The sequence below is a fragment of the Saccopteryx leptura genome, chromosome 1 (assembly GCF_036850995.1).
Source record: "Saccopteryx leptura isolate mSacLep1 chromosome 1, mSacLep1_pri_phased_curated, whole genome shotgun sequence".
In the NCBI taxonomy this organism is placed as follows: Eukaryota; Metazoa; Chordata; class Mammalia; order Chiroptera; family Emballonuridae; genus Saccopteryx; species Saccopteryx leptura.
In genome coordinates this window covers 252486106-252499753 of record NC_089503.1, presented here as the reverse complement: position 1 = coordinate 252499753, position 13648 = coordinate 252486106, and the positions used below count along the sequence as shown (strand labels likewise).

At 48.1% G+C, this 13648-nt stretch overlaps 1 protein-coding gene and 1 pseudogene across 3 annotated transcripts in view; both read right to left on the bottom strand.

Annotated features, from left to right (window-relative positions):
* OLFM2 (olfactomedin 2) overlaps positions 1-13648 on the bottom strand; it is a 101510-nt gene that overhangs the window by 48883 nt on the left and 38979 nt on the right. The gene's annotated exons all lie outside the window — the stretch shown is intronic.
* On the bottom strand, positions 11971-12050 carry LOC136390155 (U4 spliceosomal RNA; annotated as a pseudogene).

Here is a 13648-nt window from a genome sequence, read left to right as displayed (position 1 = left end):
GATTTCTGAAATCACTTTGCCAGCAAGTGAAAAGGTCGTCGTGGGGTAAATTTATCTTCCATAGCTGGCAGAGGCATGTCACGTGGATAGCCAGGCCACCCCTGCACAAAATGGAGGTGCTGACTGCAAGGTGGCCAGGCGGGAGACTGGACAGTGTGGCTGGGAGGTGACGGAGAACCAACCTGCCATCTAATACTCACGGGAACAGTCAGGTGCCAGCACTGCCAGAAAACCCACTTCTGTGGGCTCTGTGTATGCCCCTGTGGGTGGCAAGTAAATTTGGGTCCAAAGCTTTTATCACGTGGCTGCATCTTGAACACACATCCAGGGTTTCAACGAAATCAATGTCAAAGGCATTCAGGTCCCCCAGCCAAGTGTAGGCAACAGAGCATGTTGTTTAGGGTGCCAACTCTGGAGCCAAGTCGCCTGAGTTCAAATCCTAGCTCTGCTGTATGACCTGGGGCTGGGGATTTAACCATCCGCTGCCTCCATTTCCCCAGTTGTAATATGGGTCTAAGAAGAGTACTGATGTCATTGAGGTAGTTGTTAATATATTCATATAGCTCAGGGGTCCCCAAACTTTTTACACAGGGGACCAGTTCACTGTCCCTCAGACCGTTGGAGGGCCGCCACATACAGTGCTCCTCTCACTGACCACCAATGAAAGAGGTGCCCCTTCCGGAAGTGCGACAGGGGGCCAGATAAATGGCCTCAGGGGACCGCATGCAGCCCGCGGGTCATAGTTTGGGGACGCCTGATAAAATAGGCAATATAATATGTAAGTAATGTGATAAAATTGATTATGGAATAAAAATAAGTAAATAGGGGCCCTGGCTGGGTAATTCAGTTGGTTGGATACTCCAAGGTTGTGGGTTCTATCCCTGGTCAGGGCACATGAATGCATGTCTAAATGGAGCAACAAATCAATCTCTTTCTCTCTCTCTCTCCCTTCCTACCTTTTTAAAATCAATCAATCAATAAAAAATTAAAAAGAAAAATAAACAAATACGTGCTGATGGGGAGTACAAAAAGGCAGACCACTATCTGGGGCCACACAGTCTACATTTACATCCTGGCTCTGTGTTACCTTGGGCAGCTTACCTACCTTCTCTGTGCTTCGGTTTCCTCATCTCTTAAAGGGAGGGAGTTAATGACAATGTTGGTGTTTTTTTTGGTTAAGCGAGATATTTGAAGGACAAGGAAGAAGTGGCTAAAATGGTGTGACATTGCTGCAATGGAGCAGCATAGGGTGCTTTAAGAACAGAGGCTGGCTCTGGAATCTGGCTGGGAGGGTGCACAACCAGCCTCCTGGGAAATGCAATAGCTAAACAGACTGGATGAATGAGCAGGAGTCAGCAGAATGAGGAGGAGCAGGTTCCAGGCAGAGGGAACAGCATGGGCAAAGGCCTGAGGAGGAGAGAGGATCTGTGCAGCCCACAAACATTTATTGAATACCTACTATGTGCTAGGCACTGAAGACACAGCAGCCAGTGAGACAGGCAAAGATCCCTGTCCTCATGAACGCTGTACTCTAGTAGGAAGAGGCACAGTTCACCTGAAAATTGCTCAATGAGGAGTTGAAACTCGAATTGGGAGGTCTCTGTTTGCCCTTCCAGATCCTCTCTCCCCACTTCTCCATTTGCTCTGTGCTCTGGGCGGCTGATCCCTGCAGCCTACACCTCCCAAGATCTGCCCTCCAGCCTCTACTGAGGTCTGGCCAATGAAAGCAGCCACGGGAGACTGGGGGGACAGGGAGAGAAAGTCTGGGGTATTTAGTCTCCTCATTCCCTTCCTGCCAAGCAATGACTGTGCCCCTCTGCTGAAGCTGGTGGTGGCTCCCCTGGGTATCCCCCTCTGTTATGGACTGAGTTGTCTTCCCCTCAAAATCCATATGTTGAAGTCCTCACCCCTAGGACTGCAGAATGTGACTGTATTTGGAGATAGGGCCCTTACAGAGGTAACTAAATGCGGTCATTAGGGTAAGGTTAGGTCATAGGGTAGGCACCAACCCAATATAATTGCTGTCCTTGTCAAGCAACCAGGACACAGATGCCCACAGAAGGAAGACCATGTGAAGACACAGGAGAAGGCAACCATTGATAAGCCAAGGAGAGAAGTCTCTGAACAGGAACCAACCCTCCTGACACCAGAGGCAGATTAAGGTCAGCTGAGGCCCCGGGAGCAGAAGAAAATATTAGGCCCCTTAAAAAAAGAGAGAGACAGGGAAAATAAAAATACAAGTTAACCATATTTTTAAATAAAAAAAAAATATTATGTACTATTAATGTTAAAATTGCACATATGAAACCAAAGTTGGTGTCATTAGAAAAAAGTGTAAAGTTGGGGTTTTGCAGGGCCCTTCAGAAGTCGGGGCCCAGGGCGCGCACCTAGTGTGCCCGCAGTTAAATCCGCCTCTGGCTGACACCTAGTTTTTGGTCTTCTACTTAAATTTCTGTAGTTTAAGCTGGCCGGTCACACACAATTCAGCCCATAACTGTGTGTGAGTGGTATTTTGTTATGGCAGCTCGAGCAGACTAATACATGCTCCTGTAGCCACAGCTCTCTCTGAGGCCTGAGGGTGGCAACAGCTCTCCTCAGTTGCTGACCCCAGGGATTTTCAACACCCCCTTGTTTGTTCTCTCCCATCCAAGTACTAACCAGGCCCGACCCTGCTTAGCTTCCAAGATCAGACGAGATCGGGTGCGTTCAGGGCGGTACAGCAATAGACACTGTTTGTTCTCTTAACCCTGCTCACCCCTCTGAAAACTGTCATTTTGTTGAATTCTTTTCACTCATCCTTTTTAAGGGAATCATGCCTCCCACTGGGACCATGCCAGACATAGTCTTGTTGAGCTTGGTCACACAGGGTCTTTTTTTTTAAGATTTTATTTTTTCATTTTAGAGAGGGGGTGAGAGAGACACAGGGTCTTGAATCAAGGACTCAGAGTTCGCCCTACGGGTGAGAAGCCATGAAGGTTGTGTGTGTTGGTTGGCTAAGTCTGCCATCACAAAATACCCCAGACTAGAGGGCTTCGCAGAAATTTAATTTCTCACCATTCTGGAGGTTGGAAGTCCAAAATGAAATGCCACCAGAGTTGGTTTCTCCTGAGGCCTCTCTCCTTGGTTTGTGGATCGCTGTCTTCTCCCTGTGTCCTCACAAGGCATTCTCTGTGCTTGCCCATGTCCATCCTAGTCTTCCTATAAGGATACCAGTCATAATGGACCTGGGCTCACCTTAACGACCTCATTTCACCGTAATTACCTCTTTCAAGGCCCTTTCTGAGGTCCTGAGGACAAGGACTTCAACATCTGAATTGGAAGGCAGGGACACAACTCAGCCCATAACTGTGTGTGGGTGGGGGAAGGGTCTGTTCAAGAAGATCATGGAGAGTGGACTGGCCAGGGCAAGAGAGAGGCAGATATACCTGCCAGTGAGTTCCAGGTGAGCACACAGGGCGAGAGGGGAGGGAGGCTAGAGTTTCCAGAGCTTTTAAAGAAATGAATCTTTTTTTTTTTTTAAGATTTTATTCATTTTAATTTTTTTTTTTTTTTTTTTTTTTTTAATTTTAGAGGAGAGAGAGAGAAGGGGGGAGGTGCAGGCAGCATCAACTCCCATATGTGCCTTGACCAGGCAAGCCCATGGTTTTTTTTTTTTTAACTTTTTTTTTTTTTTTCAATTTTTATTTATTCATTTTTGGAAAAGAGAGAGAGAGAGAGAAAGAGAGAGTGAGAAAGAGAGGAGAGACAGAGAGAGAGAAAGGAGAGAGATAGGGGGAGGAGCTGGAAGCATCAACTCCCATATGTGCCTTGACCAGGCAAGCCCAGGGTTTCGAACCGGCGACCTCAGCATTTCCAGGTCGACGCTTTATCCACTGCGCCACCACAGGTCAGGCCAAGATTTTATTCATTTTAGAGAGAAGAGAGAGAGAGAGAGAAGGGAGGAGGAGCAGGAAGCATCAACTCCCATATGTGCCTTGACCAGACAAGCCCAGAGTTTCGAACCGGTGACCTCAGCATTCCAGGTCAATGCTTTATCCACTGTGCCATCACAGAAAACAGCTCCAGCCTGCTGCAAGACAGATCCTCCACTCAGAGGGGAGGGGGCAGTAATGGCCACCAGTGTCAGGGAACCCTTTGTTAGCAAGAATGCGCCAGTTGAAGAGAAATCAATTCTGGCTAAGCGTTGAGCAGCTAGCTGCTCTCAGCCAAAGCTGCTAGGGAGAGGCCCTCTGCTCCTCTCCCCCAGGAACTGGACAAGAGCCTGCAGGAGTCTGAAGACTGTTGCTCCATGTGGCAGATCCCAGAAGAGCCTTCAATAGTGCCTGCGCCCATCTGAGGTGTTTTTCATTCTGGGCACCCACTAGACCAAGCCACATGTAATGATTATCATTGTCCCCAACATGCCAAGTGCCACATGTATGCCAAGCACTTTACATGCACTATGTGTTTGTGAGGGACTGCATGGTGTCACCGCTTAGCCGTGTGACCACAAGTGACTTGAACCTCACTGCACCTCAGTTTCCCCATAAAACAGAGCTCATAGTAGCACCCGCCTCTTATGAATTGTTGTGGAGGTTAAATGAGTGCCTGCACAGAGCTTCAAATCATATAAGTAAGAACCATGTAAGGTCAGCTACTGATAGTATTGTCTCCATTCACCTCACAGAGCTATGTGATGTTGGCAGTATTATAAACTGCAGGTCAGGGAGGAAAAGTCAAGTGGCGCTGCTTGATATGCCAGCACTCTGTTAATGGAATAGAGGCCATGCTCGATGGCTTATGGAGGAAATTTAATACTGGGAGCGTGGTGCTGCGGAGCCAAAAGGGCTCAAAGAGGGCAGCATAGGATGTGAAATGACCAAAAGAATGGTAACTGCAAGAAGCTGCAGGGCTGGCAGGGCAGAGGGAGAAGCGGTGTCACCAGAGCCCAAGAGCTGGGGCCACCAAGCAGGAATCAGGGCTGCATGAGTTGATGCCAGGTGGGAGCTAGACCCAGGGAGGAGACAGGCCACTGCCTGCAGCAAAGAAACAGAGAAATCCTCGCTTCTCTCTTCCTCCCGCCTCCAAACTCCCACCACAGCTTTCCATTGGCTGAATATAACTGGAAGCCAGTGAACAAAGGAACCTGGGAAATGTAGTTTTCAGGGATCCACTCCCCTAAGAGAAAAAGGGAAAGGCAAGGAAGGAATGATTCTGAGGCACACAAGGTAAATGACCAGCTAACTTGACTCAGGGCCCAGACTGCTTCTCTCTAAAGTTGTCTTAATCACTGAACTACACACTCAGAGAACATTTGCTCGTGTCAACTGTTCCGTTTTATCCCCTACAATAAGCTCTTGAAGGAACAGAGATAATGCTGGATCCTTCTTATCCAGAATTAAGAATTAAATTTAAAAGTCACCTCCACAAGCCTGACGTGTATTGGCACAGTGGATAAGGCATCAACTTGGAATGCTGAGGTCGTCGGTTCAAAGCCTCAGGCTTGCCCAGTCAAGACACATACAAGAAGCAACTACTATGAGTTGATGCTTCCCGCTCCTCCCCTTCCTCTTTCTCTCTCTTTTCTTTAAAATCAATAAATAAAATTTTTAAAAGTCATCTCCTCAGAGAAGCCTCCCTGACTGCCTCCTTAAGAAGCCCTTCTTGCCTGACCTGTGGTGGTGCAGTGGATAAAGCATCAACCTGGAATGCTGAGGTAGCCACTTCAAAACCCTAGGCTTGCCTGATCAAGGCACATGTAAGAATCAACTATGAGCTGATGCTTCCCATTCCTGTCCCTCCCAACCCCCACTTTTCTCTCTCTTTCCCTTCTCTCTAAAATTAATAAATAAAATATAAAATAAATAATAATACCCTTGAAAAAGTAAATAAAATAAAGAGGCCTTTCTCTGTACCCATCTCCCAGCCTTGGCTGGTGTAGTATGTGACCCACTAGGAGGGACATGTATAAGGATCTCAAGTATTGGTTACTACTGTGTTCCCAATGCCTAAAAGCACTTGGCACCTAGCAGGTGCTCAATAAATAATTGTACAAGTTTTTAAAACCTTGAGGTGATGATGTTTACACTATATATCAAGTGGTAGAGCTGGAATGATGAACCCAGGTCTGTGGGCTGTACAGAGGCTGTTGTTTCTTCTCTGCCACCCTCCTGTCAGCTACCCCAGGACTCTCCAAACTCTATGCAGCCTTCAGGGATCAGAGTAAACATCACCACCTCAGGAAGCCTTCCCCATCTCTGCAGACAGGTCACGATCTGCTCCTGTGTGTGTCTCTACAGTTCCCTACCCCTTCCCTCTTGCAAGGTTCTTATATTTTATTCTCTTCTTTGCCTGAGTGAAAGTCTGTGTGTTACATTCTATTCTATTCTATTCTATTCTATTCTATTCTATTCTATTCTATTCTATTCTATTCTATTCTATTCTATTCTATTCTATTCTATCCTATCCTATCCTATCCTATTTTGGAGAGATTGAGAGGCATGAAGTGGGTGAGCCAGGAAGGGAGAGAGATAAGCATCAACTCGTAGTTGCATCACTTTAGTTGTTCATTGATCGCTTCTCATACATGCCTTAACTGGAGGCTGCAGCCAAGCCAGTGACCCTTTGCTCAAGCCAGTGGCCTTGGGCTTCAAGTCAGCAACCTTTGGACTCAAGCCAGTGAACATGGGGTCATGTCTATAATCCCATGCTCAAGCCAGAGACCTCACACTCAAGCTAGTGAGCCTGTGCTCAAGCCAGATGAGCCTGCACTCAAGCCAGCAACCTCGGGGTTTCAAACCTGGGTCCTCGGGGTCCCAGGTTGACTCTCTATTCCTTGCACCAGCACCAGTCAGGAAAAGGGCTGTGTGTTCTGTTAAACTGTGAGCTCTAAATAAGCAGGGCTGAGGTCTTTTTTCTTTCCCACTCTGGCCCCAACACCAGCACATGTTGGACAGAGTAGGCAGACATCATGAGGTCATGAATGAATGAATGAATGAATGCCTCTTGCACACTCCAAGTCCTCAACGTTGCTCTTCTCTCCCACTCTCCAAACACCTTTTGTTCCATTCTCTTAGGCTTACCTCCCTTACCCTCCCTTTCAGAGTGGAAATAGGGACTCTGGGTTTTGAAGGAATCATGGGGTTTAAGGCAGTTGAGTGTAGCTCTGAAACACATAGACCCCAGAGCCTAGTGCCTAGAGTAAGGAATTTAACTGCTCTCTGCATCCATTCCCACACCTGCAAAATGGGGATGATAGCAGCGCCTTCCTCTAGGGCCACAGGAGAATTAAATGAGCCATTCTGACCTGTTTCAGGATAGCATCTCTTCCTCTCAGCTCCCTTCTGCAATTCTCAGATAATCTGGGAAGCAGAGGGCTGAGGCTCTGGCAGTTAATGAATCCGGAAAGGATCTCAGCTGTGTCAGGGGAGCCCTGGTGACAACTTGGCCTGATTTTCATCCCGAGAGAGAGCTGAGAACAGGCTCTGGTGTCAGACATCCATGCTGTGATTGGCATAAATGCCTAGTGCTCCTCTGACCCTCATTGATGGAGTGTGAGGCTCTGCCCAGACCCCCTTACTGACTGGGTGCATCCACCCTGCAGCTGCTGAGAGCAGAGCTCACAGCTAACACCTGTAACCTTCCCAAGAGACCTGCCCTTGGCTTTTGGGAGCCAGCACACCCTGAAGATGCCTAGAAAGTGTCCCACACCACCAGGAGCAGCCAATGATTGATTGATACAGGGGCCCAAAGCCCACCCCTTTGCAGTGCAAGAGGGACTCCTACCCCTGCAGATCAAGCCAAGCCTGGACCTGACCGAAAACTCTATCCTTGGTCAACCCACTGCCCCCTCAGATCTACTTCCCTTAGCCCCCAAACCTAGTTAATCACTCCTAATCCCTGTCTCAGGTCCTGCTTCTCAGGAACCCCATCTAAAATGGGGGAAATGACGAAGATTCAATGTAAGGAAATATTTATGTGGATATCCCTTCAAAGCTCGAATTCACACCCAAGCACTAAGTTCTGTCACTTCTACCTACATATGCAATCCGTCAGCCAATCTTCAGAAAAGTTCTCACCTCAAAATGCATCTCAGATTCTGCCCAGTCCACTCAGTCTACATGTGCAAGCATTCTGTATAAAACTTCATACCCCTTAACCTTAGATTAAAACTTATCTTGTATCTTGTCTATCTCTTCCATGATACTAATAGATCCCCAAGGGCAGGATGATTATTGCTTTCTTCATTACCGTGTTCTCAAGTCATAACAGTGCCTGGAACAGCCAGATATATACCCAGTGCAATAGCCTCTGCCCTGGCCCCCTGGCTCTGTTCCCACCACAGCAGCCAGAGGGCGCCTGTGAGCCCCTGAGTCAGATCACTTTTTTTTTTTTTTTTTTAGAGAGAGAGAGACTGCGAGGGAAGCATTCATTTGTTGTTATGCTTAGTTGTGCATTCATGGGTCACTTCCCATATATGCCCTAACAGAGATCCAACCCTCAACCTTGGTGTTTCTGTGACTCTAACCAACTCAGCTAGCTGGCTAGGGCAAGGTCTCTTTTTTTCAAATAAAAGCGCAAATTTATTTAGATGTAGAAAAAGTGAGCCAACTGGGCTGCATGAGCTCAGAAAACAAGTTGTAGAAACATTAAGAAGGGCCCTTGGAACTCAGGGGAGAGAGAGAGAGAGAGAGAGAGAGAGAGAGAGCGAGCGCAAAAGCACATGCCTTGAGGGAAGAAAAGGGAGGAAGGCATGGTGCAAGACAGAGAGAGTGAGAGAGCCAGTTTCTTGGCCTCAAAACCCTGCATGAGCCCTGGCCGGTTGGCTCAGCAGTAGAGCGTCGGCCTGGCGTGCGGGGGACCCGGGTTCGATTCCCGGCCAGGGCACATAGGAGAAGCGTCCATTTGCTTCACCCCCCCCCTTCCTCTCTGTCTCTCTCTTCCCCTCCTGCAGCCAAGGCTCCATTGGAGCAAAGATGGCCTGGGCGCTGGGGATGGCTCCTTGGCCTCTGCCCCAGGCGCTAGAGTGGCTCTGGTCGCGGTAGAGCGATGCCCCGGAGGGGCAGAGCATCGCCCCCTGGTGGGCAGAGCATCGCCCCTGGTGGGCGTGCCGGGTGGATCCCGGTCGAGCGCATGCAGGAGTCTGTCTGACTGTCTCCCCGTTTCCAGCAAAATTAAAAAAAAAAACAAAAAAAAAAACCCTGCATGGCTCCCACCTCACTGGGGGCAAAAACCAAAGTCTTCTCCATGGCCCATGAGGCCCAGTGAAATGTACCTGTCACCTCCCAGCCTCGACCTCCTTCACACTCTCCTTCGCTCACCGAGCTCCGGCCACACAGCCTCCTTGCTGTTCCTGCAACACCAGGAGCACGTTTCTTTCAAGTCTCTGCACAGGTCATTCCCTCTGCCTAAATGTCCTCCCACTCCCTTCAAATCTCTACTTAAATGTCCTGTTTCAAGAGGACTTCCCTGACCTCCTCTCCCTCAGTCAGAACTCCATGTGTCTCAGCACTCGTCATCGCCCCTACTTTATCAGCTTCCAACTCACCACATCATTTGCGCATTTGTCAGGAATGGATTATTTTTTACCTGTTTTTGTTCACTGCTGTGTCACCAATACCTAGGGTAGTACCTTGCACACAACAGGCACTTGGTATCTATTTTTTATTTTTTAAAATATGAGCCCCGGCCGGGTCACTCAGTTTGTTAGAGCATCATCCCTATACACCAAGGTTTCAGGTTCAATCCCTGGTCAGGGCACATACAAGAACCAACCAATGAATGCATAAGTGGGTGGAACGTTTCTCTCTCTCTGTTCCTTCCTTTCTAAAATCAATCAATCAATCAATATTTTTTTAATGTTTATTTTATTGACTTTAGAGCAGGGGTCTCAAACTCAACTCAGCATGTGGGCCGAAGAACAAGATCACAGCCGATCGGCAGGCCGCACTAGGTCTACAAAAGGCAACTGTTATGCAACACTTTTCTCACTGCAGTTGAAAACAAAAAAAAATCAGTACAAAATTGTTCGGCATGCGCCCTGCTTTAGAGAGAGAAGGGAGAGAGCAGGAAGGAGACAGAAACATCTGTTCCTGCATGTGCCCTGACCAAGGATTGAACCAGCATCCTCTGCGCTTCAGGATGGTGCTCTAACCAACTGAGCTATCTGACCAGGGCAATTTTTTTTTTAATCTGCACAACCACTCTATGAGATAGGGACTCTCAACATGCCCTTTATATATATGAGGAAACCAAGGCCCATAGAGGGGACGTGCTGTGCCTGGGTTGTGGGTCAGAGAGTGGGCCTATGAGCTAAGGCCGTGGGCCTCTCTATGGTGTGTGTAATTGTGTGCAACTGTGTGTTGTGTGGGCCGGTCTGAGCCCAAGTGGCTGTACCTGCCCGGAGGCGGACACAGGAGACTGCCGGACAAGTTCTGGAAAATTTTGCACATCAGTGTCTGCATGTGGAAGGGAGGCAGCAGGGCCAGGTCCCAGGCAGGTGCAAACACGTCTGTGTTTTCAGCTGTGTGTGAACGTGTGCGTATGTAACAGTGTGCTAGAGAAAAGGAATGTGTGCATCCACAGCTAGAGAAAAAGCTGTGTGTGTCTATGCATGTGTGTGTGTACACACATGCATGCACATAGGGGTAGTTCTGCAAGGCTTGCATGGGTCTGGATCCAAAGTTGAAGGAAGGTAGTGGGTGAGGGAAGAACCCCATTAGCCACAGGCCTGTTATTTATAGACGTATCCTGGTTCATAAATTCCAAATATTTTTTATTTCCCTCACTGCCAGGGCCCTATAAATATTCATGAGTTTCCTGCCTCAGAATATTTAAGTAGTTGGAAGGAAGAGGAGAGCAGGCGTCGAGAGGGGAAGGAGAGCGTCCCAAGTGGGGGGGGTGGTGCAGCGGGAAGGGTGGGGGTCCCTCTGGATTTGTCTTTTTCCCTCAGGCTTCCCTTCCAAGCTGCAGCTGGCAAGATGGGAGATGGGGAAGGTTCTCGGCTAATACGGAGATCTCCCAATGCCTATCATTATTCTTCCCGTGTCTGTGGGAAAACACTGCCCACTCCGGGGGCAGAGAGGGTATCTGTGCTGTTCTCTCAGCTCTGACACCAGCTCTGGCTTGGAAACTTGTTACCCTGGGACACCACCACCCCAGGTCAGAAGGGACAGGGAGACCCCTCATAGGTGCAACAAAGGAAAAGACACTCTGGAGGCAAACTAGGCAGAGGGCATGTGTGGCCTCTTCTCATCCCATGGAGAGGAACAGGTCATAAAGACTAGTCCACACAAGAGGGAATAAAGTGTGCATGTTTGGACTGCATAGTGAGTATGGTAGGTCTCTGAATATATAAGAGACTGTGGCAGTCAATAGAAGTGTTCACAAATTTTCTAGTTCTTCTCTCTTGGACACCCTAGGGCTATACTTCCTCAAAGTAGCCTTTCAACTACCTTTAGCCAATGTCACGTCAGTGGAGGTGACTTCCAGGTGAGAGCTTTGAATGCCATATTCTTACCGAGACCATTGCAGCAGCACGTGCTAATGGGAAGCCTGTGTCAGCTGGAGTCTCTGAATGACCACACTAGGGAGACCCCTGCCAACCTGTGGGTAGCTTGAGCAACACCTCATCTGGTTGTCCTAATCCATTGAGACTTGGAGACTGTGGGTTACACAGCACATCCCCGCCTACACTGACTAGCACAGGGCTTATGAGTGTGTGAGATGGGTGTACGGCACTTCTGTGTCTGGATGGCCAAGAACACACATGAGTGCATAGCCATTTATAGGCTTAAGTGTGTGAGCATCAGCAAGTGTATAAAACTACACATGAGTGTGTAAAACTGAAACTGAGTAAGAGTGTGCAAGACAGTATGTGAATGAAACAATTGTGAATGTGAAAGACAGGGCACCGCTCTGCACAAATCCAAGGGGTGCTGTTCCGAGGAGACCATGTCCCCTCGAACTGTGCCATTCTAGATTCGACAGTGAGGGAGACTTTTATTTTCAATTAGCAATAATTGCACCTCTGATAATCCTCACTGGCTATGATACCACCTCTGCACAAAGCTTGGGAGACTGTATCTTAAAGTGTTGGTTGGGCTGGCTACTGTCAGTTCATGATGTGGTCTATGCATGTGTGCGCTAGGATTTGTGTGTGGCCTCTGGGTCAATGCACATGTCTGTGCAAAGTGTGTGCCGTGTATGTGTATTTGAGGTGCACGTGTGGGTTTGGGTACTGTGTGTACCTATCTGCAGTGGTATGAGTATGAGTGCCCTGTGTGTGATGAGCCTGTGTGGCGTATGGTCATCTCTAGTCTGTATCAGAGTGGTCACAGCCAACATGGATGGAGGACAGCCACCCAGGCATTCCCAAGCTGCCAGTTCTGCTGAGCACGTTTCCAGGTTCACGGGCCGGAGCTAGCTTAAACTTGGCTCCTCAGATGACCTGGCATTAGAAAATAAAATTTACTTTCCCTCATTAGTCCTGGGACATGCTACATAATTTGCAATGGACATTAATCCCAGAGGTACTCAATAGTTTGAGCAAAGTGACTCAACAAGTAGGGAGACTCCCACAGGCAAACCTACTCTGCCCTAATTTCCCCACGTCAGCCCATTTTCTGTTTCTATCCCCATAAGCTCTGTTCTGGTCTGTCTCAGGATGTGGGTTCAGCACTGGTCCATCTCAGGACTCAGGTTCAACTCTGGTCTATCCCAGGACCTGAGTCAGGCCTTGTCTATCTCAAGCTCGTACTATAACCTTGCTTCACCCAGGACTTGGATTTGGTCCCGTTCTCCCAGGTTTCCTAGGACCGGGTTTATCTTTGGTCTATCCCTAGATCCAAGTTCAGCCTTTGTCTATCCAGGGCTTGGACTCGACCCTACTCTGTCTCAGGGTCCACCATGGAGTACTGTAAGACCTCAGGGGAATATCCCTGTTCTGTCTCAGGACTTGAATTAATTCCTAATCTTGGAAACTGAGCTGAGCCTGGTCTATCTCAGAGCCCAGTGTTCCCTAGGTCCATCTCAGTATCTGGGTCCACCTTGCCCTAACTCAACTTTCACAATCAAGTGAGAAGTCTGTAACTGACATTGCCTCTTCCTGAGCATCTCACCCCTGGTGCAGCCCTTTCCCCCAAGTGCTCAGGACTCTTGGATGAATATGCACTGCAAATGACTGGTATGACTAAGGATTAATGAGGGTAAGGGGATTTTATTTTTCCAATGCCATTATCTAAGATTTATTAAGGTAGATTTTTGGGGGCCTTTTTCAAGAATTATTTCAAGGTTTTCTTGATGGGCTATTACAAGCAGCATTAATTTTCAAAGTTGGGGACCTTGGCCATGGCCAGGTAGCTCAGTTGGTTAGAGCATCATCCCTATATACCAAGGCTGCGGGTTTGATCCCCAGTCAGGGCACATACAAGAATCAACCAAGGAATGAATAAATAAGTGAAACAACAAATCTCTCTTTCTCTCTGTCTCTCTCTCTTCACCCCCTTACTCCCTCTCTCTAAAATCAATAAATTTTTTTTTAAGTTGGGGACTTTATGAGAATACATCATGAATCTTAACATAAATATTGGAGTTGGACATCCCCCCGATCCGAGCTCTCTCTAGGCTCAGAGACCAAACCTCAAGCCAGGAGTTCAGGAGGGGACTCCGA